Below are 25,672 nucleotides of genomic sequence, written 5' to 3' on the forward strand. Positions count from 1 at the left end.
AAAACCTCAAAATTTTGGTGAATGGCAACGTGAATATGTTTTGAAGTGAGTCGGTATTATCTCTTTAAGATGGCTGAAGCGGTTTTTTTTTTGCAAGAGTCCTGTGTTATTGTGTGTGCGCACGCACACGCGTATATGTGCACAAGCATGTGTGTGCGCGTGCGCACGCACGCACAGCACAACTGACAAAACTGTTACATATAACAACTGACAAACGACATAAAGGTTTCAGTACTATAATCCAAAAAGCTTTGCAGATTTAATACAAAAGGGGTAAATTGAAGCCTGATTAAAAATTGAGTTTTTTTATAGTTAAAGATTCTTGATCTTATTTTGAACAGCACCCATGGGCCATCCAGAAAGAAGACAGAGGGAGATCCTCACTTGCATCCATACAACAAAACTATTTGTTAGTCCTTCATGACTTCTGCAAGCCTCAATAGAGTCTCTACTTGTTATTGATGTCACTCACATTGCTAGATTTTTATTGTTCAAAAAAATAAGCTTTAGACATATATGATTCATTTCAGATTGTTTCTTATTCTTCATCCTTCGTTAAATTTGTTTGCATATTTCAAAAACATCTTAACAAAGTAAAATTACTCCAAACTTGGTAATCAGCCTTTGTTTTAAGAGTCTCAGACAATATGCTCAGAGTTCAAGGCACTACTTCCAAGGGCCAAAGATGCCACAGCCCAAATCAAACAAACTTTCTTCCTTGTTTTTGTTAGGCCATATAGCCTAAAAACCTATCCCAAAAACAAATCCGTTTAAGAGACAATCCTCTTTGAGGAGTCACGATAGTGCTACCATAAACCACTTCCCTATAACCGCTGCAAACCAATAGATTAGTACCCAATTATCCTCGGACCAGAATCGGAGCAGTATGCCCCCACCACTTTGTATGCGCCATATATGGCAAAGTACTTCATGTACACGATCTCTACTCTCTTTGTCTACACTCTCTTGGAGGGCGCCATCTCTTCACAAGACGCTTGGTAACTAATCTTCATTATCAATAGAATAAAGAAATACGAACAAGGACGCCTATTGAGGGCCGATGCTGTGTAGGAGAGAAGCTTCGCCTCTCCATTTTTCCACGTCTCTCTCTCTCTCTCTCTCTCTCTCTCTCTCTCTCTCTCTCTCTCTCTCTCTCTCTCTCTCTTTTTTGGAAAAATCAGGGCTGTATATTATTGAGTACAATATAATCCCCAACGGATGCCAAAATAGCCTATCACGTGGGGTGTACAAGCTGAATGTAAGGGGGAGAGCCACTATAGTTACAACTCGACTAGAACAATCTCATGGTGGTCTGTGTGATGACTGGAGGAGAAACCACCGAGGGGGGGCATAATGCCATGTAATCTGGCTACCTGTAAGTGTGAAGAAGAGTGGGGATCGGGCCCAACGCCGAAGGAAGGCAAAGCGACAAGCCTCGGCTGCTCGAGATGTACCTGAGGAAGAATCCCACTGCCAAATCAGGGTGTGAATGATGTCCAGCCAAATGGTAGTGAGGGTATCCTGAAGGAGCTGTGGAGCCGCACTGAGAATGTGAAGACAACGAGCTCGCCAAACATTCCATAGTGTAATGCTAGTGATGACTGAAAAAACTTCATCACGTGTCTGAGGATCCCCCTGCCAAGCAATCTGTGGTAACATAGCCAAAGTCCCTCGCCGATAACCAGTCGAGGTAAGCATAAGAGCTGGATCTGTGTCTGAGCCCTCGTAGAAAAGATGCGGTCCGGGCATCGGCATCAACCATGAGACAGATCCCCAAGTGAGAAATCCATGCTGAACACTCGCTCTGCTGAGTAAAAAGCAAACTGCTCGCCACACTACATGAGAAGTTGAGCATGACCAAAGACAGTGCAAAGACAGTGTGCAGGTGACTCAAGTAGTCGCAAAGGACAGCGAGTACATAACGGATCATGACCCATAGTAGCTAGCCAAGTCCCAACTGGAAGTCCTGCATGTGCAATCATCCACATGAAAAAAGAAATACGACGAGCCGCATGTAAATCCCAGATGGCTGACCAAAACTGTTGTAGATAGGCATGGGAGAGACCTGAATGTAACCAGAAACGCATACGAGTGGGCTGCTCTGGGTGCTGTCTCATCAATGCTGATCTTCCAATTCTGACAATGTACTCAAAGAATGATACAGGTGCACCGGTGGGGTTAGAGTGAGGCCAATGCCACTCTCCTGGGTCCCAATAAAGCTGAGATAGGGCACGACCCTCCCACACCCAAAGCCTCCAAAGTGCGGCATCAGCGGAAGCGAAATGGGGGTCAACACAACGACGCTTCCCGCGGGAGCCAACTGCTCGTATGGCCTCCCATCGAGCGCCGGGGTAGACAAGGTGTGGAGAGGTGGTATCATATGTCAATCTAGGATGAATCCCCTGAGAGTAGTCAGTATCAACTGTGAACAGCATGGTGTCTAAACGAACTAATAAGAGAGTGCTCTGAGCAAAGAGGCCTTCCCAGCCACAATGTGGAGGCATCTGAACCGTGCCTCGCATGACTGCATCCCACTGTGAAGGAACGGTGGAGTCAATCTCAAGTAGTCTGTCTGTCACCCCGCGACCAATGTCATAATGTTCTGCCACAAAATCTGCATCCAGCATACGTGTCTCATGAAACAACCGCATAGAGGCAGCAAGGCCACTGTCCTAAGCAGCCCAATCAATGTGAGTCCTCTCTCCAAGCTGACGAGGTGGATTAACCGAAGAATCAAGAACTGCATCATTCCAAATGAGAGGCTGGCGCTCAATCTCATCACGACATGAGGGAGAAGAGCGTATGATAGCCCGTCGCATGGAAACCCAAATCTGAAGGAGCGATCGGATGAAGGGTGAGAGAGTGCTGGTGAACAAGGGAGCATCTGTAAAGAGAAAACGATACCCTGTATGCCAAGTATGACCATCTCTAGTGCCAAGGCGTGGAGTCGCGGTGCAAAGAGCAGCCTGAAGAAGCATCTTCCAAGGTTCTTGGCCGGGAAAAAGACCCCGAACAATAAGCTTGGTAAGAAGGGCGCGGCTCTGTAATTCTGGATCAATAATGCCAAGGCCTCCCTCTGACCTAGGACGAATAATCGTGGACCAGCGAACTCGAGCACGAGTATCAGTAGTCCCATCTGTGACACTCCATAAAAAGTTCCGCACTAGTCGGCAGAGCTGAGCTATCACACCAGAATGTAGCATCCAACAAGAGGCCGTATACCATACTGTAGCCAGAATGACCTGATTGGCGACCAATGCACGGCCAGCCAACGACAGATGACGTGAAGACCAATGACATAGCTTCCTGCGAATAGACTGCAGTACATGAGCAAACTACTGCTGTGAGGAAACGTCAAATCCAATCTGAAAGCCCAGATATCTGCATGTCTGACCCGGCTGCAGCCATGTGAAACCATCAGCTACCCCCCAAGTAGGTATGTCATCACTGCCAACCAGTAACCCATAGGATTTATGCCAGTTAATGCGTGCACCACTGGCAATGCAAAAAACCTCGAGGGCCTCCCGCATGGCATCAAGAGCAGCTAGCAAATAGCGCAACATCAGCATAGTGTCATCAGCAAACTCCTGATCGATAAGGTCCGGAGCTGAAGGTACTGGCATGGTCAAGCCACGAAATGCATGACTCTTAGCAAGAAGAAAGTCGGACATAGTCTCTCCTACAAGGAGATACAGATATGCTGCTAAAGGACATCCTTGACGGACAGATCGAGAAAGCTCAAAACTGCGACTGACACGGCCACCAATAGTAATAGCATTGCTTGCAGTCCTGAAGAGAGCGGAAATGCCTGAGATCCATCTCGAAGGGAAATCTCTCTCTCTCTCTCTCTCTCTCTCTCTCTCTCTCTCTCTCTCTCTCTCTCTCTCTCTCTCTCTCTCTCGATTTCTCTCATGATCTCCATCACCTATACATAATCTATGAGCTGAATCCTTTCTTTCTATGTTGTGTAAGTCAATGTACTAAGCCTCCTTTATCTCTATCATTACTATGTGGGCTGAAAATAAACACTTTCTTCTTCATTATTGTGGGCTGAAATTACAGTTTTGTTGTCCATTACCGCCCAAGTAGTAGACAAGCCAGTTACAATAGCTGTGGAGTGGCTGGTGAACTTTGAAGACTTGACGACAATGAGCAGCAAAGCAACACGGCACAGTAGAAGCAATGAGCGGAGGTGTTGCCGAAACAAGTCGCAGACAGAGATGGTGGCACGGGGGGCTCTGCGTGCTGGTTGCAACAGTGCGACAACACATGACAGCAGCGAGCACGCAAGGGGAAAGGATGATGGGTGAAGGTTTGAAGCCGCGTGGGTTATCACACTCAACTATCTTTGTCTCAATTTCATAACAAATTGTTTTCCATTATAAACATCTTTAATCACCTTCAGATTTTGACATGTTTGTAACACTTCTTTACCAATTACACATTGTCACAAACGGGAGCCCACACGAACAATTAATAGGCTGAAAATAAAAATCTGACAGAGAGAAAAGAAGAAGATCGACACGGTATTGGGGACCAGGAGAATGGTTGGTCCCCTAGATCTCAGACGCGATGGAAGTTTCTTTCCCGTTTGGGAACTCGAGAGACAAGCTCTCAGCTCAATGTTCCTCCGGTGTGTGCAAATCGTCTCTGACTCCGCTTCCGGAATCTCGGAATCCTTGGAGTGTAGAAGCCTCCTTGCTCAATTGTCAGAGGTAGAGTACCTGCAAAACACAAACACGGTAGAAAACACTAGTATAACTCATACACAATTCATCACCTGTTGCTCCCGGCACGGAAAGAAAACAAACTCGTCGCATGAACTTCCGGTGTCTTCACAATAGAATCTCTTCAGCCTCTTCTTGCACCAGGGGCGCCTAGTTTTGGGATGGCTGGCTGATGAAATTGAGGGCGCCAATGGGTCCTTTCATGGGATCAAGGAGGCGGACAAAATAGGGTGGGCTACCCTGCAAAAATAGGAGAGCAGAGGCGCCGAGAGAGAGAGAGAGAGAGAGAGAGAGAGAGAGAGAGAGAGAAGGAAATCGACTGCCAGGAAAAGAAGAGGGAGGTCAATTTGCTACCAAAAATAGACAGATGAGTGGGCGCCCAGATTTGGGGTTATTTTAATAGCAGATGGTTGCCCACTATTAAGTAGCCAGTCGATCGATTTTTAAAAAATAATTTGAACCTGTTCAAAACTCAATAAAAACCTATGAGCTAAAAATTATGCTTTCACAACACACTCAGGCGTCCCTGGATGCAATCTCATGCACAAATGGAATGCAAACACAACTCCATTACACGAAAGCATCTTCTTTCCCAAAAAGCACTCAAAAAGCAGCCTGCTTTCTGAAAAGTATGCATTTCTTCAAAGCTTCTCAGAACCCATCTTCATTCATGTGCTTGCATCTTACGCATAACTCTTTCTTAGTCCGGATTTCCTCCTCAAACTGTGAAGTATTCCCTATCCAATGCTCCCGTCACCCACATCCTCTAACACATCGGGAATATCCACTACTCGGTGTCTCCCACCGAACTTACAAGACAGCTCCTTAGCGATGCTTTATGTCATCCAGTATTTGACGCATCAGAGATGTCCGTTCCTAATGGCTTTCTCGGTGTCTCCCACCAAACTTACAGGACAACTCCTTAGCGATGCTGTATGTCACCCGGCATTTGATGCATCAGAGATGTCCGTTCCTGATGGCTTTCTCAATCTTGGAGATCTACAGTTCCTAACTTAACAATTCACTTGTGCACAAATATAAAATATTCCTAATTTCATCGAATAGAAATTACTTACAAAAATAAGAAAATAGCCAATTTAGCAACATCCCTCTGGCATCTAAACAAGTGTCCTCAATCATGCAAAACGCTAGGGCTGAACCGATGCTATACGCTGAAAACGTCGATCTAATCCAAAATCGTTGGGGGGCTGAATTTGATGCAAACACGATGGCTGACTTACTTTGGGGCTGAATCTGATGCAGTTGATATGAGGCTGTAGGCAGGAAACGCTCGTGCTGAACTGCTGGTGCTGAGGGTACTGACGATGATGAAGGTGCTAGCGATCGAAACGCTCGTGGGTACTGAGGTGCTATGGGCGTTGGATGCCTCTATGGCTACTAGGTTCAGGTGATCTTAAACTAAAGGCCAAGTGACCCTTTTATAGGTCTTTTAGCCATTTGCCCTACCTACTTTCAATGAATGTCATGTCAAAGTTACTTATTAATCAATGAATTAAGTAATTGTTTGTATGCCTATATGCTTAAGTGATTGTACTGTGCAAGTCAACATATGCAACTATGGTTTGCCTAATCATGCACGTCCTTCTAGAGGCTCACAGAATGCCGGGCTAGATCCTAAGCTAGCTAAGACTAACGCTAAACTTTAGCAGTAGCTTGTCCACATGGCTCAGGTGCAATGCGCACGTGACATCCCCCTGTTAAAGGTGAGACACAACTGCCAAACTTCTTCATGTGGATGCTTTTTGTACTTCTCATGTTGTCATTCTTGGAGGATACAATGATACTGTCGAAAAAGCTGCCCACAAATAACCTATACTTGCAAAAAATCATGTCCATCATCCAGTTGAACGTTGCAGGAGCATTTGTGAGACCAAAAGGCATCAAATATTGTTACAATCAAAAGAACATCCAGAACGCGGTCTTGTATACATCTCCAAGAGCGATCTTGTTCTGATGATAGCCACTTTTCAGGTTGATTCTATTGAAACAAGTAGAACCCTGTAACCTATCCAGTATATCATTGATCCTCGGTATTAAAAACCTGTTCTTGATGGTGATTTTATTGCGAGCCATGTAGTCGATGCACGTTCTCTAAGATCCAATAAGGTGATGTACTGGGTTGAATCAGGCATTTCTCTAAAAGTTCTTTCACTTCGTTCATAATTTCTTTGTTTTGAGCTCTGCTTACTCTGTTTGTTTTGTTTTGTTTTGTTTTTGGAGTCGGGTAGGGCACGCCCGGCTGCTCCCCTCATACACCAAAAAAGTATACAAGAAGAACGACCAGGACTATGCACCCAGAAACCGAAGGCAGACGCTTTTATCACTAGTTTCCTCTGGACTACGAGAGTTCACAATTATCTACACTCCTAGGGCCATGACTAATCCCTTGAGAGACCCACTTCGCCACTTGGATTTGGGCATGACAGCGACCAAGTACCTCTATTCAGAGGCCCAGGTACTGCGGGACTTGCTTCGGTCTTCCCTTTGAAGTTGCCTCCTCTAGGTAACTTATCGCTCACCTCACTAAACTGCCTTTGAAACCCGACGGTTTTCCCCTAGGAAATGCCATACCCACTTGGAAGGGCGTCAACTTCCGCGCATGTAACTATCAGCCAGTTTAAGCCCCCCTACTCTTGCAAGAGCCAGCATTCTCTCCTCCTTCCTATTCACTATAGTGCTCCTATTGAGTTGCAGAAGGTATCCACGTGTTTGTTCAAAGCCGGCCTCCTTATAGGGCTCCAACACTAGGCACGAATGCCTCTCGTCCCACTTGTCCCATGCGTGGTAGCGAACTGAGCTAAAGTCAGCCGCTGAGATATACTTATTCATCCAGTTCTGGGTTCTTGTCGTCCAAGTCCACTTCTTGAACGGTTGGCTCTTAGGCTTCTTGTTTACCAAGGAGCCTATCCAGGTAGATGAAACCGAGTGGTACTTGTCAAAAGCCCTTACTCGTTGTCCCCCACAAAAGGCAGGTACGGATGGTATGTTAAACTCGTGATGGAGAGTTGTCGAAAGGTTGACCTTGCTCCCTTTCCGAGTAACATTCGCATCCCGGTGGCAACAAGGAGCTGTAGAGAGTGAAGGACACGTTGGTCGTGGGCCCCCATAATTTCCGCGCCATAACAAATCACTGGATACACGCACGCCTTAAAAACAGTCACTCGAGACCAAATAGATTATTCCGCACAAACACAAGGTTACTTCACTTCACTTGAAAGAAACCGAACACAATGAAAGAGAGAGAAAAAGAGAGACGACGCCGCATGTCGAGTCCAAACCACCCTCAAGGGCCCCTGTGCTCTGTTGCCAGAGCAAGTGCTTGCTTTAATTGCTTGCACACATGCTGATACTGTTGAATATTGATGGTGAATACTTCATGCTGATGCTATATGCAAAAACGCTAGGCTTGATCTGATGTTGATGTTGAGGATCTGCAAATACGCTAGGGCTGATCTGATGTTGTAGGCTGAAAACATTGGTGCTCAACTGCTGGTGCTAAGGGTACTGACGATGATGAAGGTGCTGGTGATAGAAAGACAAAGGTGCTATGGCTCTACACCTATCACGTTCTGTCAAAGTCACTTAGTAATAAATAACTAAAGTGATTGTTGATATTTCTATATGCTTGAGTGATTGTACAATGCAAGGGACGGTATGCAACTATGACCTGCTTGATCATGCACATCCTTCTAGAGGCTCACAGAATGCCAGGCTAGATTCTAAGCTAACTAAGACTGACACTAAATTGTTGCAAAAGCTTGTCCACGTGGCTCAAGTGGAATGCGCACGTGACATTCCTCCCTGTTAAAGGTGAGACACAAATGCCGAACTTCTTCATGTGGATGCTTTTTGTACTACTAATGTTGGATGCTTCTTATGCTTGTGGATACATAAACCAACGAAAACTCCTCCAAACTTACAGATACTATTGATGTAAGTATTGTTGCAACGTAAACACCGACCAATCGAGTCGCTAGGTAGCCTTACGACTATTGCAGAATATCAACCTTGACGCTGACTGTGCCTTGTGAGCAAATACTACCGCCCGAATAGTCCTGTCGTGAAAACATTGCGGGTAATTATTGAAGGTAAGGGTGCTTGGAGGTGTTTCCAATGGTTCCATGTCGAAGGAGGTGGATGCACGATACATGCGAATGCAAATACAAAAGAGGATTATGTATCTTTTCTCCAACCCCTTCCATATCAGCATACAAGGCAAGCAGATCTTGGTACTCATGGACGTTGGATGCCTCTATGGCTACTAGGTTCGGATGATCTTAAACTAAAGGCCAAGTGACTCTTTTATAGGTTTTTTAGCCATTTGCCCTACTTACTTTTTATGAATGTCATGTCAAAGTTACTTATTAATCAAGGAATTAAGTAATTGTTCGTATGCCTATATGTTTAAGTGATTGTATTGTGCAAGTCAACATATGCAACTATGGTATGCCTGATCATGCACGTCCTTCTAGAGGCTCACAGAATGACGGGCTAGATCCTAAGCTAACTAAGACTGACACTAAAATGTAGCAGTAGCTTGTCCACATGCCTCAAGAGCAATGCGCACTTGATATCCCCCCTTGTTAAAGGTGAAACAACTACTGAAATTCTTCATGTAGATGCTTTTTGTACTTCAGATGTTGAATGCTTCTTATGTTTGTGGATACATAAACCGAGGATAACTCCTCCAAACTTACGGATATTGTGGATGTGGGTACTGCTCCCAACGTAAACACCGGCCGACGAAGTTACTCGGTAGCCTTACTACTGTCGCAGAATATCAGCCTTGATGTTGACTCTGCCTTGCGAGCAAGTACTACCACCCGAACAGTCCTGTTGTCAAACATTGCGGGTGAAGATGGAAGGTAAGGGTGCTTGGAGGTGTTTCCAATGGTTCCATGTCAACGGAAGTGGATGCACGCTACATGCGAATGCAAAAGAGGGTTAGGGATCCTTTCTCCAACCCTTCCATAGTCACATACGAATCAAGCAGACCTTGGTACTCAGGATCTGAGTCTTTGTGTATCGAATGCCGATCTTCGTACGAAAGGGTTTAAGGATTTTAGCTCACATCTAGTATTTCGCACAAACACAAGTTACTTTACTTCACTTGAGAGAAAATGAACACAATGAAAGAGAGAGAAAAAGAGAGATAACACCGCATCTCGGGTCCCAACCACCCTCAAGGGCCCCCTTGCTCTGTTGCCAGAGCAAGTGCTTGCTTTAATTACTTACACAAATGCTGATACCGCTGAATGTTGATGGTGAATACTTCAAGCTAATGCTTCATGCAAAAACGCTAGGCTCAATCTCATGTTGATGTTGAGGATCTGCAAAACACTAGGTCCAATCTAATGTAATAGGCTGAAAACGTTGGTGCTCAACTATTGGTGCTGAGGTACTAACGATGATGAAGGTGTTGACGATGGAAACATTGGTGGGTACTCGCGTGCTATGGGCGTTGGATGCCTCTACAGGTACCGGGTTTTGATGATCTTAAACTAAAGGCCCAGGTGACTCTTTTATAGTCCATTTGCCCTACCTACTTTTAATAAATGTCATGTAAAAGTCACTTATCAATAAATGACCTAAAGTGATTTTTCGTATTTCTATATGCTTCAGTGATTGTACTGTCTAAGTGAGGGTATGCAACTATGACCTACATGATCATGCACGTCCTTCTAGAGGCTCACCAAATACCCAACTAGATCCTAAGCTAACTAAGACTGAGACACAAGTGCCGAATTTCTTCATGTGGATGCTTTTTGTACTTCTAATGTTGAACGCTTCTTATGCTTGTGGATACATAAACCGACGAACAATCCTCCAAACTTACGAATACTACGGATGTAGGTACTGCTGCAACGTAAACACCAACCAGCCAAGTTACTAGGCAGCCTTACGACTGTCGCAAAATATCACCTTTGATGCTGAATGTGCCTTTTGAGCAAATACTACCACCCGAATAGTCATGTCGTGAAAACATTGCGTGTTAATATCAAAGGTTAGGGTGCGATGCTCGCAAGTGTTTCCGTGTTGACGGAGGTGGATGCACACTACATGCGAACTCAAATGCAGAAGAGGGTTAGGGATCCTTTCTCCAACCCCTTCCATATTCGCATAAGAGGAAAGCAGATCTTGGTACTCAAGATCTGGATCTTCGTGTATCAAATGCCGGTCTTCGTTCATGAAAACAAGGTTATGCTTTATGGGTATCCAAGAGAGAACGATGAAGACGGAAGCGTGCCCGATGCGCGATGAACTGAGGGCAAGAGTGGCTAGTAAGTCTAAGGCACGGACGTGAAGCTTCTTTAAGAAAAAAAATCAAGGGGTTCTTGGTTCTTGGGTTTTGGGTTCTTTGCTCAAGGTTGTGAAGCCAAAGCACGTCCAAAGCTCTAATATGAATGTCAAGTGCAGTAGAAGGATTTAAGGATTTTAGCTCAGATCTAGTACTTTGCACAAACACAAGGTTACTTTACCTCACTTGAGAGAAACTGAACGTAATGAAAGAGAGAGAAAAAGAGAGATGATATGTCACAAAGTGATAACGTGGCGTGCCCAATTGGAAAGAAATGGCAGAGAGGACGAGAAACTAAACCCGAAAAACAGAAGAAGTCTAAACCGAGAAAGAATGGCTGAGAAGCCTAAAACTGCACGAGGGGAGCCACTCCACTCCTTGGTCACAGATTGCCTAGATTGAATAAAATCACTAATTTCTCTTTGAAATTACTGACGGGCTAACAATATTTTGCAAAATAACTTTATGATGTGTGTATTGTTAGAGACATGTAGAGAAAGATGGAATGTCAGTAGTATTTTATCTGATGAATGATTTGAACTTAGTGCATCTACACATCTATTAGAGATTAGCGAGATCTGGATGTGATGGCTAAATGAATGAGAACTAGATGAAATCTCAATGAGATTCTGGTATGTCACAAAGTGGTGACGTGGCATGACCCAAAGGACGGACTCCGCACGAAGAGGGGTCAGAGCCCTACTGAAAGATGCAGAAGAAGTTGTACCAACTTGTAGAACCAATCCGAGAGGCCAAAAATGGAAGGACATCCAATTTATATGTTAGGTGCAGCAGATGTGAATGTTGAACTTTGCTCAAGATGAGTGCTCCGAACTATGCTCAAGGGTTCCTTTTGATTACGAAAGGAAGAGCCTTCCGTTCCTTAAGTGAGAGAGTGCAAATGATCACAATGAAGGTGTTGAGACTGAGAGATAGAGAGAGAAGAATACGACACCAGAATGTTGTCAAACCCTCCTCCAAAGGCGCCACTCTCTATGGCGAGAGCAGTCTACTATTGATTGCACAAATCTCTACAATGCAATGGACTTGCCGACAATGTCGACAACAATGAGGACGACGACAAGACGGGCTGAAAACTGAAAACGCTAAGGGCTGAAATTTGCAAATCTTGTATCTTCTGAATTCTAACTATATGTCGGTGACAACAGCGATGACGACGATGCGACGACGACACACTGAAAACGCAGATGCTAAAATCTGGGAATAGCGGGCTGAATCTGCAAACGCTGGCTGATCTGACCGTGCGGCGAGGATTTGCTGCGGGAAGGTGAGATCTGCGAGGTTTAGGCGCTGCGGTATTGAGGCTAACTGCTGAAAATGCAAAATGCTGGTGCAATGTTGTTGAACTGTCACCGGAAACTGCAAACGCTAGGGCTGGTCTGTTGTTCCCAAAACGCTAGGGCTGAAAATGTATTCGCTGCAGAAAACGCTAGGAGATCTGTTGTCGCTAGGCTGATCTGCAAGTTGCAAACGTTGGGGCTGATCTGCACTTGAAGAAAAACGCTGGTCCTAGAATATGTTGCAAACCCTACAATGGAACATCCAAAGTGGCGAGAAATATGGTTGAATTGACACCCCAGGTATCTCACACTATGGTGGCTGAAAACGCTAGGTTGCCTGCCGAGGGGTCTTGCTGAGAAGGTGCATTGTCATACTTGTGGTCTCTGATACCTCTTTTGCCAGAAAGTGCTAGCGCTAGCTTTTTATATATAGATCCTTAGCCAGATTACCCTACCCAGTTTCTCAACAAAGTCAGTCAGTAATAATAAGTGAAAAATGGCTAAAATAGGGAAAATAGGTTTTCTGCACTATAAAACGCTCCTGCTGGAATTTGATGGTAATGCTGATGATCATGTTGTGTGCAACCAGAGGATATGCATCTACTCTAAGTGCCTGGACATGCACGGTCTACAAACAGACTCACAAAAGTGCCAGATCACTTCCTAAGCTAAGCTAACTGAACCCTTGTCATGAAGCAGCTTGTCCACATGCACATAGGGTTAGATGTGCATGTGACATTATAAGTTGTGCTAACTTATGGGGTCCTATCTGATGGGGCCCATGGGACAAAAGGCTAAAAGAGGAGTGGAAGGGTTGATGGTGTGGTAGCTATACGCACGCCCGCAATTTTTGTTGACGATGTGGCATGCCGTACAGACTTCCACGATTTGCGCTACTAACGTGGCACCTATGCGGATTTCTGCAAATCGCATTGGCTCTCCCTAGTGCTAGCTTTTGGGCCAAGATGCTTTTAGACTTGAAGCTTTTCATATGTATTGCTTTTGGAAGTCCTAGAACCTATAAATTGAGCGTCAAGGCCTCAATCTTGGGCAAATGAGCATGGTGGGAGCACTGCTGAGACGAGGACCCTCGAATATTGTACTTTGTGAAGCATTAATAATAATTAAAAAAACGAAAGGGGCGCCAGTCTTTGGGGCAAGTCTCTCTGGACGCAGAACTACGGCGTGCCATGTCGTCTCTCCCTCAATTTCGTTCAGTCTTTCAATTTTCTCACGTGTATGTGATAGATTCTCGACTTGGTGTGTCCAAGTCTGTTACAATAATATCAGAGCTCAGTCAATTCTTCTTCTACGAAAGATCTCATACCTTTAGTCACAGCATACATGGATTCAGTCAACAAATCTTGCCAGGAGGAAACTGTGGTATCCAACCACTCTCGTTCGGAAGAAAATAATGAAGAATCCAACAGACATAGTCAATCTTCAGAAGATTTGAAAGAGTACGGGCCATCTCCACGAGATGCAGCAACAACCCCAGGTTGACGCTTGTGCCCAGCAAATGCTTCGGTACTCCAAGGATCCTCAGTATGTGAAATTTTTGGCCAAGCACCTGCTTAACGAGATGCAGTCCAGATGGCACACCACCATCCGATCACCTTTGAAGTCAGCCTTGAAGAAACCTACTGCACCAAGGACTCCCGCTTAGGTGTACTCGGACAATGAATTCGAGGAAGCAGTAGAACGGCGAGTCAATAGACTTGTGAAGACCAAGAAGTTGCCAGGGAAGCAGAGTCGAGCAACAGATTATCCAAGCTACTTGGGTCGGAGATCTACTTTGGAAAAAGCCAAGAAGACAAAGAAACATATAAAATTCGAGGATGTTTCCAGTTCATCCTCATCTTCTTCTGACAGCTCGGACAATTATTCTACCTCTAACTCCAGTGACGAGGGAAGAAAGAGCAAGAAGAGAAGAAAGATCCAGAGAGATAGCAAAGGCAAGAAGAAGGCAAAGAAGAGCCAATCCCGTAGAAGATCTCGAAAGTATTTTGACGGTTCAAGCGAGGATTCTTCTTTCTTAGATAGGTCAAATTCTGATGGGCCAATGTTTTCAAAGAGAAAGCACTTTTATAGAGCCAACCAGTATGATTTTCTCGAGGACAAGGGCAAGAAGCCCAAGGATTTTAAGGAGGGTTGGCAAGCAATAAAGTTCGATACTTTTTTTTGTTTTAAGGATACCCACATGGCCCTCGCTTTTTTTGTTGTGTAACAAACTTGGGCACCCCAAGTCTAGGTTCTGTCACGACACAAGAGAGATTCACCTAAAACGCTCCACAATTTATTGAGTCGACACGGCTTGGCATAGTTCCGTGCCAAGAGAGATTGGCCCCAAAGACTGGCGCCTCTTTCAGTAATTCTTTTTGTATTAATCTTTGAGCAAAGTACAACTCCCGACGGGTACTTCGCTCTCCGACTCTGTGTCCCTTAGTTCTCAAAACAATGAATCCCAAAAGCAATTGATCCCAAAAATTGTCTCCAAAAAGCAGCAACGCTTTTTGCGACATTCTGTACTGCCATGCCACTTCAGCAGCAAGCGTGAAACGTTGAAGTCCGTACACTCTGTCATGTCAGCAGCGTCCGTACAATCAGCGCGTCTCGTCGTCGTCGACATCGTCAAGTCCAAAGCATTGTAGAGTTTGTGCAACCAATAGTAGATTGCTCTCACCATAGAGAATGGGGCCTTCGGAGGAGGGTTTCACAACATTCTAGTGTCGTATTCTTCTCTCTCTATCTCTTAGTCTCATGCACCTTCATTCACACTATTCACCACTTTGTTTGTGTCCATTGCACTATCTCACTAAAGGAACGGAAGGCTCTCCCTTCCCTAAGTAAAAGGAACTCTTGAGCACAATTCGGAGCACTCATCTTGAGCAAAGTTCAACAGTAACTTCCGTTGCACCTTACATTGGTATCAGAGCTTTGGCAGTGTTCTGTATCACTCAAGGAAAGAACCACAAGAACCACATAAATTTTTTTGCTTGTTGCAGTTGCGGTCGCACGTAACCCTAGTCCTCTTGGGCGTGTCGATTCCTTATCATGTTTTTGAAAAGTGACAAGAAAACCAAGAAAGAAGGGCTTGGCCAGCCTCCCCTTGTTCTCTTTTCACTCATTGAAAGCGGACCGTGCACGTAGCGGCCGGCCAATCGACGTGAGGTGGGAAAAAGCAATCTTGGTGTGAGCGCAAGGCCGCCAAGGCGCCCGCGGAAAAGAGAAGAGCTCGGGTCAAGAGAAGATCCTTCTCTAACACAGATTGCAAGCTAAAGAAGAACCTCAAGAACTCAAGAACCTCAAGACCCTCAAGAACCTCAAGAACTCAAGAACCCCAGAACCTAAGACCCACAAGAACCCAAGTTCCTCGTGAACTTACGAACCCAAGATCTCAGTGTATGGTTATCACCCAAAGCGGAATGGATACTTTGCATGAAGGTGATGGGCATGAAGAAGGTGAAAAAGAATTTTCCCCACCACGAGGTTTTTCTGACCCTTCCCCTTCCCCATCTACACCACGGTTTGCACCAAATCCTATGGAGGCTTTGGTCAAGTCGATGATGGACATGATGGCACAACAACAAGAAGCGAATCGCGTTGCGATGGCACATCTATAAAGAAAAGCAGAACGATAGGAAGCCGTGGAGCATGAGCATGAGCAAGCGCGCGTGGCGGCCAAAGAAAGACAGGCAGAGCGTGAGGCACAGAGAGAACTACGCATGCAAGAGTTGATCCGACATGTTCTCACCTCGAAGTCCGAGCCAGTCGAAGATGTTGGTAGTTCATCAAGTGGTGCAAGCCGAGATTCGGACTCCACAACCCCGTCACGGAGAAGATCCAGTTCAGTAAATATGATGGTAAGATAGATGCTACGATTATTCATTCTTGGTTGCATCAATTTAATGCTTATTATGCGACAACTAAAAAGACAGGAAATAGCAAGGTTTTGACGGCAGCTATGTACCTTGCCGATGATGCCATTAATTGGTACCACGCATGGCAAGAGGCACAGTTGACCGCGCACCTAGAGGAAGCCGAGGATGGCACGCCCCTTTCTTTCCATTGGGCCAACTGCCAAGACAAGCTCAAGGCGCGGTTTATGCCACCACAATACCTAGCACGGTTGAAAGAAGATTGGCGCGATCTCGAGCAAAATGGTATGCCATTTATGTCTTTCTCTAATCGTTTTTGCAGCTCGGCACTCAATTACACAAATCAGATGCGGAGCGCAAGGAGGCATTCCTTTATAGATTGGACGAGTATATCAAGTTTGATGTGGAGGTACTTGATCCAATCGATCTCAACAAGGCGATAGCGATTGCTCTCGCACAAGAGATGAAGCACAACAAGGGAAAGCCTAAGGAAAACAAGACTTCCACAAGTGCCTCTCAGACTTCTCAGAATCCACAGAATGGTAAGAACGGTAACTCTTCTAACCAATCTTCCAATAGTCTCTCAAAAAAGAACTCTCCAAATGAACCTAAGGGTAAAGCTAACACAATTGCTAAACCTAAGCTCACTCCATATGAAAAGGCAGAACAAGGCATTTTAGGAGGATACATCACGTCAGAAGAACAAAGCATTTATTCTAAGGAAGGTCGTTGTTTTCATTGTCACATCAAGGGTCACATAAAAAGAACATGTCCTAAGCTTGAATCTAATGAATCTAAAGAACCCATAGAACCCACTTCCTCTGTCAATGCAATAAATGAGAACACAAGTTTGACCCAAGTCTCTCATGATCCTCCCATTGATGAGTCTCCTAGTAAGTGTTATGGTCATGTGAAGGGTCAACGTTTTGTCATATTGTTTGACCCAGGCAATATGCATGATTTGATTAGTGACTCTCTTGTCGAAAGAGCCCGCTTGGAGGTTAGCAAAACATTTCCTTTCGAGGTGTTAGGCTTCTCTCCCGCTATGGACTCTCTCATCACACAAGAGTACCTTGATGTTTTGTTCATTGTTCAACAAGTGTCCTTCCGCAAAAAAAATTGTAGTCTCTCCTCTTTCAAGATGTGATATGCTTTTGGGCATTCGATGGTTTCGTGAGCATAACCCTCTCATTGATTTAGCGGAAAATACGTTCATTTTCAATGCCAAAAGTGACTCTCCCCTTTTCATTCGTGGAGAGCAAGTTGCTCATTCTTCATCTCTCATTTCTAATGTGCAGACGAAGACTGAAAAGAATCTGGCGAAGGAAACTCTCTCAATCTCTTCTTTTCCAAAGCATGACACACATGATTTGCATGATAATGATAAGCATGATGATTTGCATGATCAAGATATGATTATTCACGAGCATGATGATTTGCATGAAGAAACTATGATTGTTCACAAGGATGATGGTTTAGTTAATACTTTTTCTAGTGAAGCTAACCTCATTGCAGATTCGATCAATCACGAAGAACTGATCTTGGCTCTCGAGTCGAGATCCCAAGAACTCCCACATGAAGTATTATGTGTTCGAATGATTAGTCAGCACACATTGTTCGATTGTTTCATTCGTGATGCTTTCCTGTATTTTAGTCACCGTCCTTATGTGAATCCTTTTCGTAGGCATGCCATATTGTAAGCTGAACACAATTCACTCATGAATGAGCATGGATGTATGCGGATTACTCATGAAAAGATGAAATGTTTGCATTCAAGGAATTCACATTCCATATCTCTTCCTTGGCATGACACAGTATCCAAAAGAGCACAAGAAGGATTGAGCATCAAGCATAGGCATTTCCATTGTGATTTGCCACAGTTGATTGATTTAGATCAGAAACTCAAGATTCGACCTCTTTGTTTGCGTGTGTTTGATGAACGGTTTGGCACTCCGTCTTTATGTTCATCTCCATTGCATGCAAAGTTTTTTCAAAGGAATAGTATTTTTCCAGTCACTTTACATGGAATGGGTATGTTCATGTTTTTGTGTTGGAAGTGGTTTCCGGAATTTTCATCCTCGGAGATTCTTGAAGAGGGTAGATGCATGACTATCGACGAATTGAAGCATTGAAGGAGCCACATATGGATTTGTTGCTTTCGACGCGGCCCAAAGAAGCAAGCGTTGCAGACCTTTATGAAGTTCAAGTATCGCATGACCCACACATCAGAGTGGGCCGGCGAAGAGTCCTTTCCAAGATTCCAGACGTTGTTGGCGATTTCCCTCGACGCCATACAATTCGGTACCAATACCTCACTTTGAAAAGGAAGGGATGTCACGTGCACATCTAACCCTATGTGTACGTGGACAAGTTCATGACATGGGTTCAGTTCAGTTAGATTAGAAAGTGATCTGGCACTTTTGTGAGTCTGTTCGCAAACCGTGCATGTCCAAACACTTAGAGTAGATGCATATCCTCTGGTTGCACACAGCATGATCATCATATTTCCATAAGAATCCATCAGGAGCATTTTTACATTGCATAGACCTATTTTTCCTATTTTAGCCAATTTTCACTTATTATTTTTAAGTGACTTTTGTTAGGAACTAGGTAGGGCAATTTAGAACCTCAAGTATATAAGAAACCCTAGCGCTAGCATTTCTGGTTAGAGAGGCAGCAGGGACCTAACATCCAACAGTGCACCTTCTCAGCAAGAACCCCCCCCCCCCCCCCCCCCGGGCAGGAGACTCAGCGTTTTCAACTAAGAACAGCCAATGTTTTCTCCATTGCAGATCAGCCCCAATGTCTGCATTGCAGATCAGCCCGGCCACAGCAAGACACAGCACATTCCCCTAGCGTTTTTGCAATAGGACAGACTCAGCCCCTAGCATTTTTGCATCAGCATGTCAACCTAGCGTTTTGCAGTTTCCGACAACATTCAGCCCCTCTGCATCAGCATTTTCAGTCTTCAGCATTCAGACACCGTGCCGCAAGTCTCGAACCTCGTAGATCTCACCTTCCTGCAGCAGATCCTTGTCGCACTGTCAAATCCAACGTAGTTTGCAGTTTCAGCCCGGAAAACGCAGATTTCAGCATCTGTGTTTTCAGCGTGTCGTCATCGCATCGTCGCCATCGACATCACCGACATAGAGTTAGAACTCAGCAGATAAAGATTTGCAGATTTCAGCCATTAGCGTTTTCAGGTTTTAGCCCATCTCATCGTCATCGACATCGTCAGCAAGTCCAAAGCATTGTAGAGTTTGTGCAATCAATAGTAGACCGCTCTCGCCATAGAGAGTGGGGCCTTCGGAGGAGGGTTTGACAACATTCTGGTGTCGTATTCTTCTCTCTCTATCTCTCAGTCTCATGCACCTTCATTCACAGTGTTCACCACTTTGTTTGTGTCCATTGCACTCTCTCACTAAAGGAACAGAAGGCTCTCCCTTCCCTAAGTAAAAGGGACCCTTGAGCACAGTTCGGAGCACTCATCTTTAGCAAAGTTCAACAGTCACTTCTGTTGCACCTTACACTTTGATTTCTTCTCAAGACAGTAGTCTCGAAATTCTTTGGAGAGTCCACAACAAAACTTCTCAATCTGTTCCATCATCCAAAGTGTCACCCTTAATCATCCGAAGATGATTCCAGTCGGTTCTCACATCTCATTCATACTCTTGAGTGAGCCATGAAGAAATAAAAAGTTTCTTGAATTTCAGTCTTTTTTTTTTTTTCCGAGAAAAAGATCCTTCTATTAGTTAATGAAAACTGCCCGTAGGGCTACAACCACCTCTGCCAGAGAGGGCTACAACAAACATGATGGGGAGACTCTCCCAATGAAAGAACAACATATATACAATGAGGCTAAATCATAAGATGGGAGGATGGAAGAGCCACACAGGTGGTCGGTAGTGCCATCTGAGCACACCCTGGACACTGGTGAAGAAAGGCCCAGGGCTCCAAAGTCGAAGGAAAGCCTCGCGGCGCCCCCGCATGCGGTCGGAGCTGCCCTGTAGTCCCTCTAGCTGTCCTCTGAGAGTATGGTTCAGCTCTAGCCAAAAGTCACAAACAGTCTCTACTGGTGGCACAGAGCGAGCCTCAAAAATGCGGAAACAGCGGGCCTGCCGGATGAACCAAAGTGTCAGGCCACTGATGAGATCCCAACACTCCTCTCTCTCACTGCACCACTCCTGTGGAGTAAGCTCTGTAGCAGGCTGGAGTGTAGGTCATCCCCCCCTGTATCACTATCATCCTGCTGGTGGAAGATAGCTCAAACTGAAGTGCCGGGCCCGTGAGAGTGGACCAAGCCGCTGCCCCCCAAGTGTATTGTCTAGCCGTGGAGAGAGTAGGCATCAGCCGAAGAACTCGTAGCCACACCTGCTGGGCCGAGGGACAATCCCACACACAATGACATTGACTCTCCACTAACTAGTCGCAGGCTGCACATGCGGCCGAGAGACCACTATGCACAAGCCAGCCCCCTACTGCTATAGCTTTGTGTGCAACCAGCCACTGAAACAAAGTGACACGCCTCGACTGTCTGGAGTCCCACAGTCTCTGCCAAAAGGCTACCAAGAACTCGACTGTGAGGCCCTCCTCCTGCCAATGACGTGTTGCAGCTGGGAGGGCCTCTCTCTGTGCTGCCAGTATATGACGTCCAAGCCGAACAGTGTACTGAAAGAAGGGGACTCCTGGGTGGTCTGCAGAAGAGAAGGGGTCCCTCCATAGCCACTCACCAGGATCCCACTGTACTCGTGCCAGTGGACACCACTCCCAAGCCCAAAGCCTCCAGTGTCCAGTCTCAAGAGCTGCTGGGTCAAGGTCTATGACGCAAGTCCTCCCACAGATGCCCACAACTCGGATCCTCTGAAAACAGCACTCTGCTACCTGCGGGGCCTCTACTGCAACTCGCTGTAATCGTCCCCCACCCTGAAGCTCGAAAAACAGGGCTGGGACTATCTCTGAGCAGGCCCTGACTGAAATGAGAACCTCCAGTCGTGTGAAGGCTCCCATCCACCGGGGTGCTACTGGCTCGAGAGGCGTGAGCCACTCAGCTGGAACTGACTCTGAGATGTCCTGACACATGCTTTGCACCCCTCTCATGCCCTGTAGCTGGTAACCTTGTACCTCCTCTGACAAACCTGTGAACTCTAGCCAATCACCTAGCGAGAGCGCTGGACCTGCTGCCATGGGACCCCAGGAAACATGCAGTCGACTACCAACCAAGTGGCCTCTCTGAGCGCTAACCATGGGGTTCCAGACGAGGGGTTGCCGTAGGCGCTCCTCCATGCACATCAGCTGTCGCTGCTCTAGGCCACGCCGTAAGAGCTCCCAAGAACGAAGCAGACTACAGCGAAGCGGTCCTCCAATCTCCTGCTCAAACCAACTCTGCGCATCTCTGTAAAGATCCATCTAGTCGAAGGTTGCTAAGGGCCTCCTGACTGAGGCACCCTGGCACGAAGCCTCTGCAACAAGAACTCCTTCCAAGGCTCCTCACCTGGAAGAAGTCCTCTGATTATGAACTTCCCTAGAAGGGCTCTGCTCTGCTGTGCTGGATCAATGATCCCAAGCCCTCCCTGAGAACAAGGAAGCGTGATGACCGACCAAGCTACCTTGGCTCGGGCCATCTGAGTGTCACGTCCTGACCAAAGGAAGTTCCTGATCAGCCTCTCTACCTGGCTGATACAAGAACTCGAGAAGATCCAGCAGGAAGTGATGTACCACATAGTCGCCAAAAGCACCTGGTTGGCAACTACTACTCTACCAGCCAGCGACAGACATGCTGAGCTCCAATGTAACAGCTTTCTCCTGATGGACAGGAGAAGAGGAGCAATCTGCTGCTCGGGAGACAAGTCCAAACCAACTTGACAACCCAAGTATCGAACTGCAGTCCCTGGGGGAATCCACCTGAAACCCTCTCCTGGCATCCAATCTGGCATAGGAGCACTACCAACCGAGAAATCCACTGTCTTTCTCCAATTGATCAGTGCGCCCGATGCACTACAGAAGGTCTCCAGAGCCTGCTCACATCTGTGAAGATTGGCCTCCTGGCATCTAAGTACAAGGCTGAGTCATCGGCAAACTCAGCGTCCAGTAGCTCCTCTCCCCGAATAGGGAGTGCTAAGCCCCGAAGACCAACCTGCTGTGACACCAAAAATCTGCTCATCGCCTCCGCATAGAACAGAAAGAGAAAGGGGGCAAGAGGACAGCCCTGTCTGACCGAGCGTGTGAGCATGAAGCGCTCACCTCTCCCGCCTGCCAAAAGCACCTGACTGTGAGCCTGACTGTGCAAAGCTGACACCCCTCTGATCCAAGCATCTGAGAAGCCCATCCTGCGGAGAGTGCCCTCTAGAAAGTCCCAATCAACTCGGTCGTAGGCCTTCTCAAAATCGAGAAGAAGAATCACAAGGTCCTCACCACGGAGCCTTGCCAAAGCAGAAGCCTCCCAAAAAGTAAAGATGTTGTCAAGGATACTGCGTTCCCTAACAAAACCTGTCTGAGTCCATGTATAAGGCTCTCTAAAAGTGACTGAATCCTCAAACTCAGAGTCTTGGCAAGAATTTTGTAGGCTGAGTTGAGGATGGTGATGGGGCGCCACTGTCGAATCTCATCCAAGGAGCCACCCTCCTTGGGAATGAGGTAGATCAGGCCCTCACTCGTGCTGTCAGGCATCACTCCTGTGTGCAAAATGTACTGAAAAGCACTACAAAGATTTGAGCCAAGCAGGTCCCAGTACTCCAAGAAGAAACTCGGAGTCAACCCATCCTCTCCTGGACAGCTACCACGAGGGAGGGCCCTCAAAGCTGTGTGCAGCTCCTCGAGCTGAAGTGGCATCTCTAGCCTCTCGCGCATCTCCTCTGTCACAAGACAAGGCATCTGTGCCCAACCCTGCTCCCTGCATACATCCTGCCGCTCTGACTAAGGCTCAGCCGACAGTAACTCACGGTAAAAGTCAGAAGCGACTGCACGCATATCCTCGGGCTGAAAAGCAACTGACCCATCGGGCCTCCTCGACTGACTGACCTTGGCATGCGAGTGTCGAGGCCCCACTGTCTCAAAAAAAGCACAAGTCACTCTGTCACCCACCTCAGTCCACTCAGATGCCTGTCGGTGGAAGGCAAACTCATGACGTCTCTCCTCTGTGATAGCAAGCTCCTTTCGAGCCTGCTGTAACTGCTCCTCCAACCATGGACTGTCTGGGTGCTGCTCCTGCAGCCTCTGTAGTGAAGCAATGCCCCGTCTGAGACGATGCTCCGTCTCTCTCGCTGCAGCCCGACGAGCCAGAGACTCCTGAAGAAAGAAGTAGAAAAGCTGAGCTAGGCCTGAGGCCACTCTGTCTGCTGGTGAATCATGTCTGTCCATGCCCTCTGTCCAGAGAGCCTCTACCCTCTCTCTCAGTGTTGAGTCCAACAAGACCCTCTCAGGGATGCGGAGCATCGTGCTCCCACTCCTCTGTCTGTCTGCCACCATGAGGATCACTGGTGCATGGTCCGAGAAGGATGTCCCTGCCAGGATGCCCACTGATCCCCCCAAGTCACTGAAGTGGTCACTAGTGTAGAAGCGATCTATACGCGATAGATTCACTCCTCCCACTCTGCGCTCCGATCTAGAGAAGCCAAGACTGTCTGGGGGCCTCACAAAACCAGAGTGCTGCCATGTATCCGAGACCCTCAAAGTCATACAAAACCTCTCCCAAGCTGCCAACTCGACTCCATGCACAGTAGCATGGCTGCCACCAATCCTGTGAGAAGGGTCCTCCAACATGTTGAAGTCCCCTCCTATACACCAATGATCGGCCCGCAGCAAAGACTCAACAATCTGAGACCAAAACTCTGCACAAGCACTCGCCACATTGGGCACATAGATGTTCAGGAAACCCACCAGGCCACCCTGAACCTGCATAGTAATCCACTAAGCCCTGCCTGGCACAATAATCCCTCTGCCCACAATGGCCTGCTGCAATGAGTCTGCAATAGTCATACATACCCCTCCGTGGATGCCTCCAGGTCCAAAAGCAGCTGACCAAAAGGTATCATAACATCCACGCAAAATCTGACCACAACGCCGAATGCAGCTCTCACACAGATGGTGCTCCTGAAGCATGAGGAGATCAATCTCTCCTCCCACAAGGCAACGCTGAAGCTCCTGGCGCAAACGACCCCGCTGTCGCTGAAACTGAGGCCCACCTAGTCCCTGCACGTTCCATGAGACGATCCTCATGGGGAGCGAGAGAGAACAGATGCTGCTGCAGCAGCAAGACGGGCTATCTTCGAGGCAGGCTTAGATGGGGAGTAATCCGCATCCGAGCGTCCTCTAGATAGGCGTGACTGCAGTGAGTGCCTAGCCCAAGCCCAAGCAGAGCGAGCCGTACGTAACGCAACCTCCTCTGTCCAAGAGTCCTCATGGATGTATACATAGCAAGGCAAACACTGTGTATCAGCAAAGAAGTACACCACAATGTGCCTACATCCTGCTGAGTCTGGAGGTGTCACCGCAAACTTGGCCAATGGCCACAAAGTCTGCAGCATATCTGTAACTCCAAGTTCTCCCATGTGGTGAGAGAACTCTAAGACTTGTGTATATAACCATCCCACCACTGAGTCAAGGGACCACTCTGTATCGGCCCTACCACAGAGGGGAAAGGAGAAACCAACTGCTGAGTCCAGGGCCTCTGTCCCCCTAGCGGCGAGGAACAAAACATGGACCCTGAAACATGCTGCCTCATGGTCTGCTGCGGAATCACCGACAGAACGAGTAAACCCGTAGTCGAAGAAGTCCCAGCGACGTCTGATGTCAATGCTCGTCAGCCCACGAGGGATGGCTGCAAGGGAGGATGTCTAAATCTGCAGAGGGGGCCGCAAGAAGGGCTGACCCTCTCGCGCTAGGCGACTCGTGGCAAAGGCACTGCCAAGAGATCTCCTAGCCGCCGGAGAAGGACTAGTCTCCTGAGCCGACTGAGGAACTGGAGCAGGAGGGGGGGGAGAAGGAGCTGGGGAGAGTGGAGGAGAAGAGGGGCGGGATGGGGCGACAGAGGTAGAGGGGCGAGGTGGAGAGGCGACAGGAGCAGAGGACGGGGAGGAGGAGGCAAAGGGGAGCAGAGGACGGGGAGGAGGAGGCAAAGGGGGGAAAGCGGCTGTCGAGGGAGAAGCGGAGGTGGAGGCTGGCGTAGGCCTCTTCGAGAGGACCAAAACGGTTCCCTGTGGGAACCCAATGCTGCTGATTAGGCACCTGAAGGCCACTCTGAGTGCCTGGCTGACACTGTGGCCCCTGGCGTCGGCGGTCACGGGCTTGCTGCCACCCCTCCTCTGTTGGAGCCCCAGGCTCGGAGGGTGGCTCTGCATCTGTACGCTCTGCCGCTGGCTGTGGCTGCGGGCCAGCCCTGGCAGGCTGGGGCTGAGGCTGTGGTGCAGGTTGCAACCTCCTCCGCGGACAGGCCTTCGCTAGATGGCCCAT

The 25,672-nt window shown here is 47.1% G+C and overlaps 1 protein-coding gene across 2 annotated transcripts in view; it reads right to left on the reverse strand.

The window, feature by feature from the left end:
• Positions 1-25,672, reverse strand: part of LOC147419887 (uncharacterized) — an 86,888-nt gene that overhangs the window by 39,161 nt on the left and 22,055 nt on the right. The gene's annotated exons all lie outside the window — the stretch shown is intronic.

This window comes from Adiantum capillus-veneris, chromosome 29 (genome assembly GCF_014529385.1).
Source record: "Adiantum capillus-veneris isolate H3 chromosome 29, ASM1452938v2, whole genome shotgun sequence".
Lineage (NCBI taxonomy): Eukaryota > Viridiplantae > Streptophyta > Polypodiopsida > Polypodiales > Pteridaceae > Adiantum > Adiantum capillus-veneris.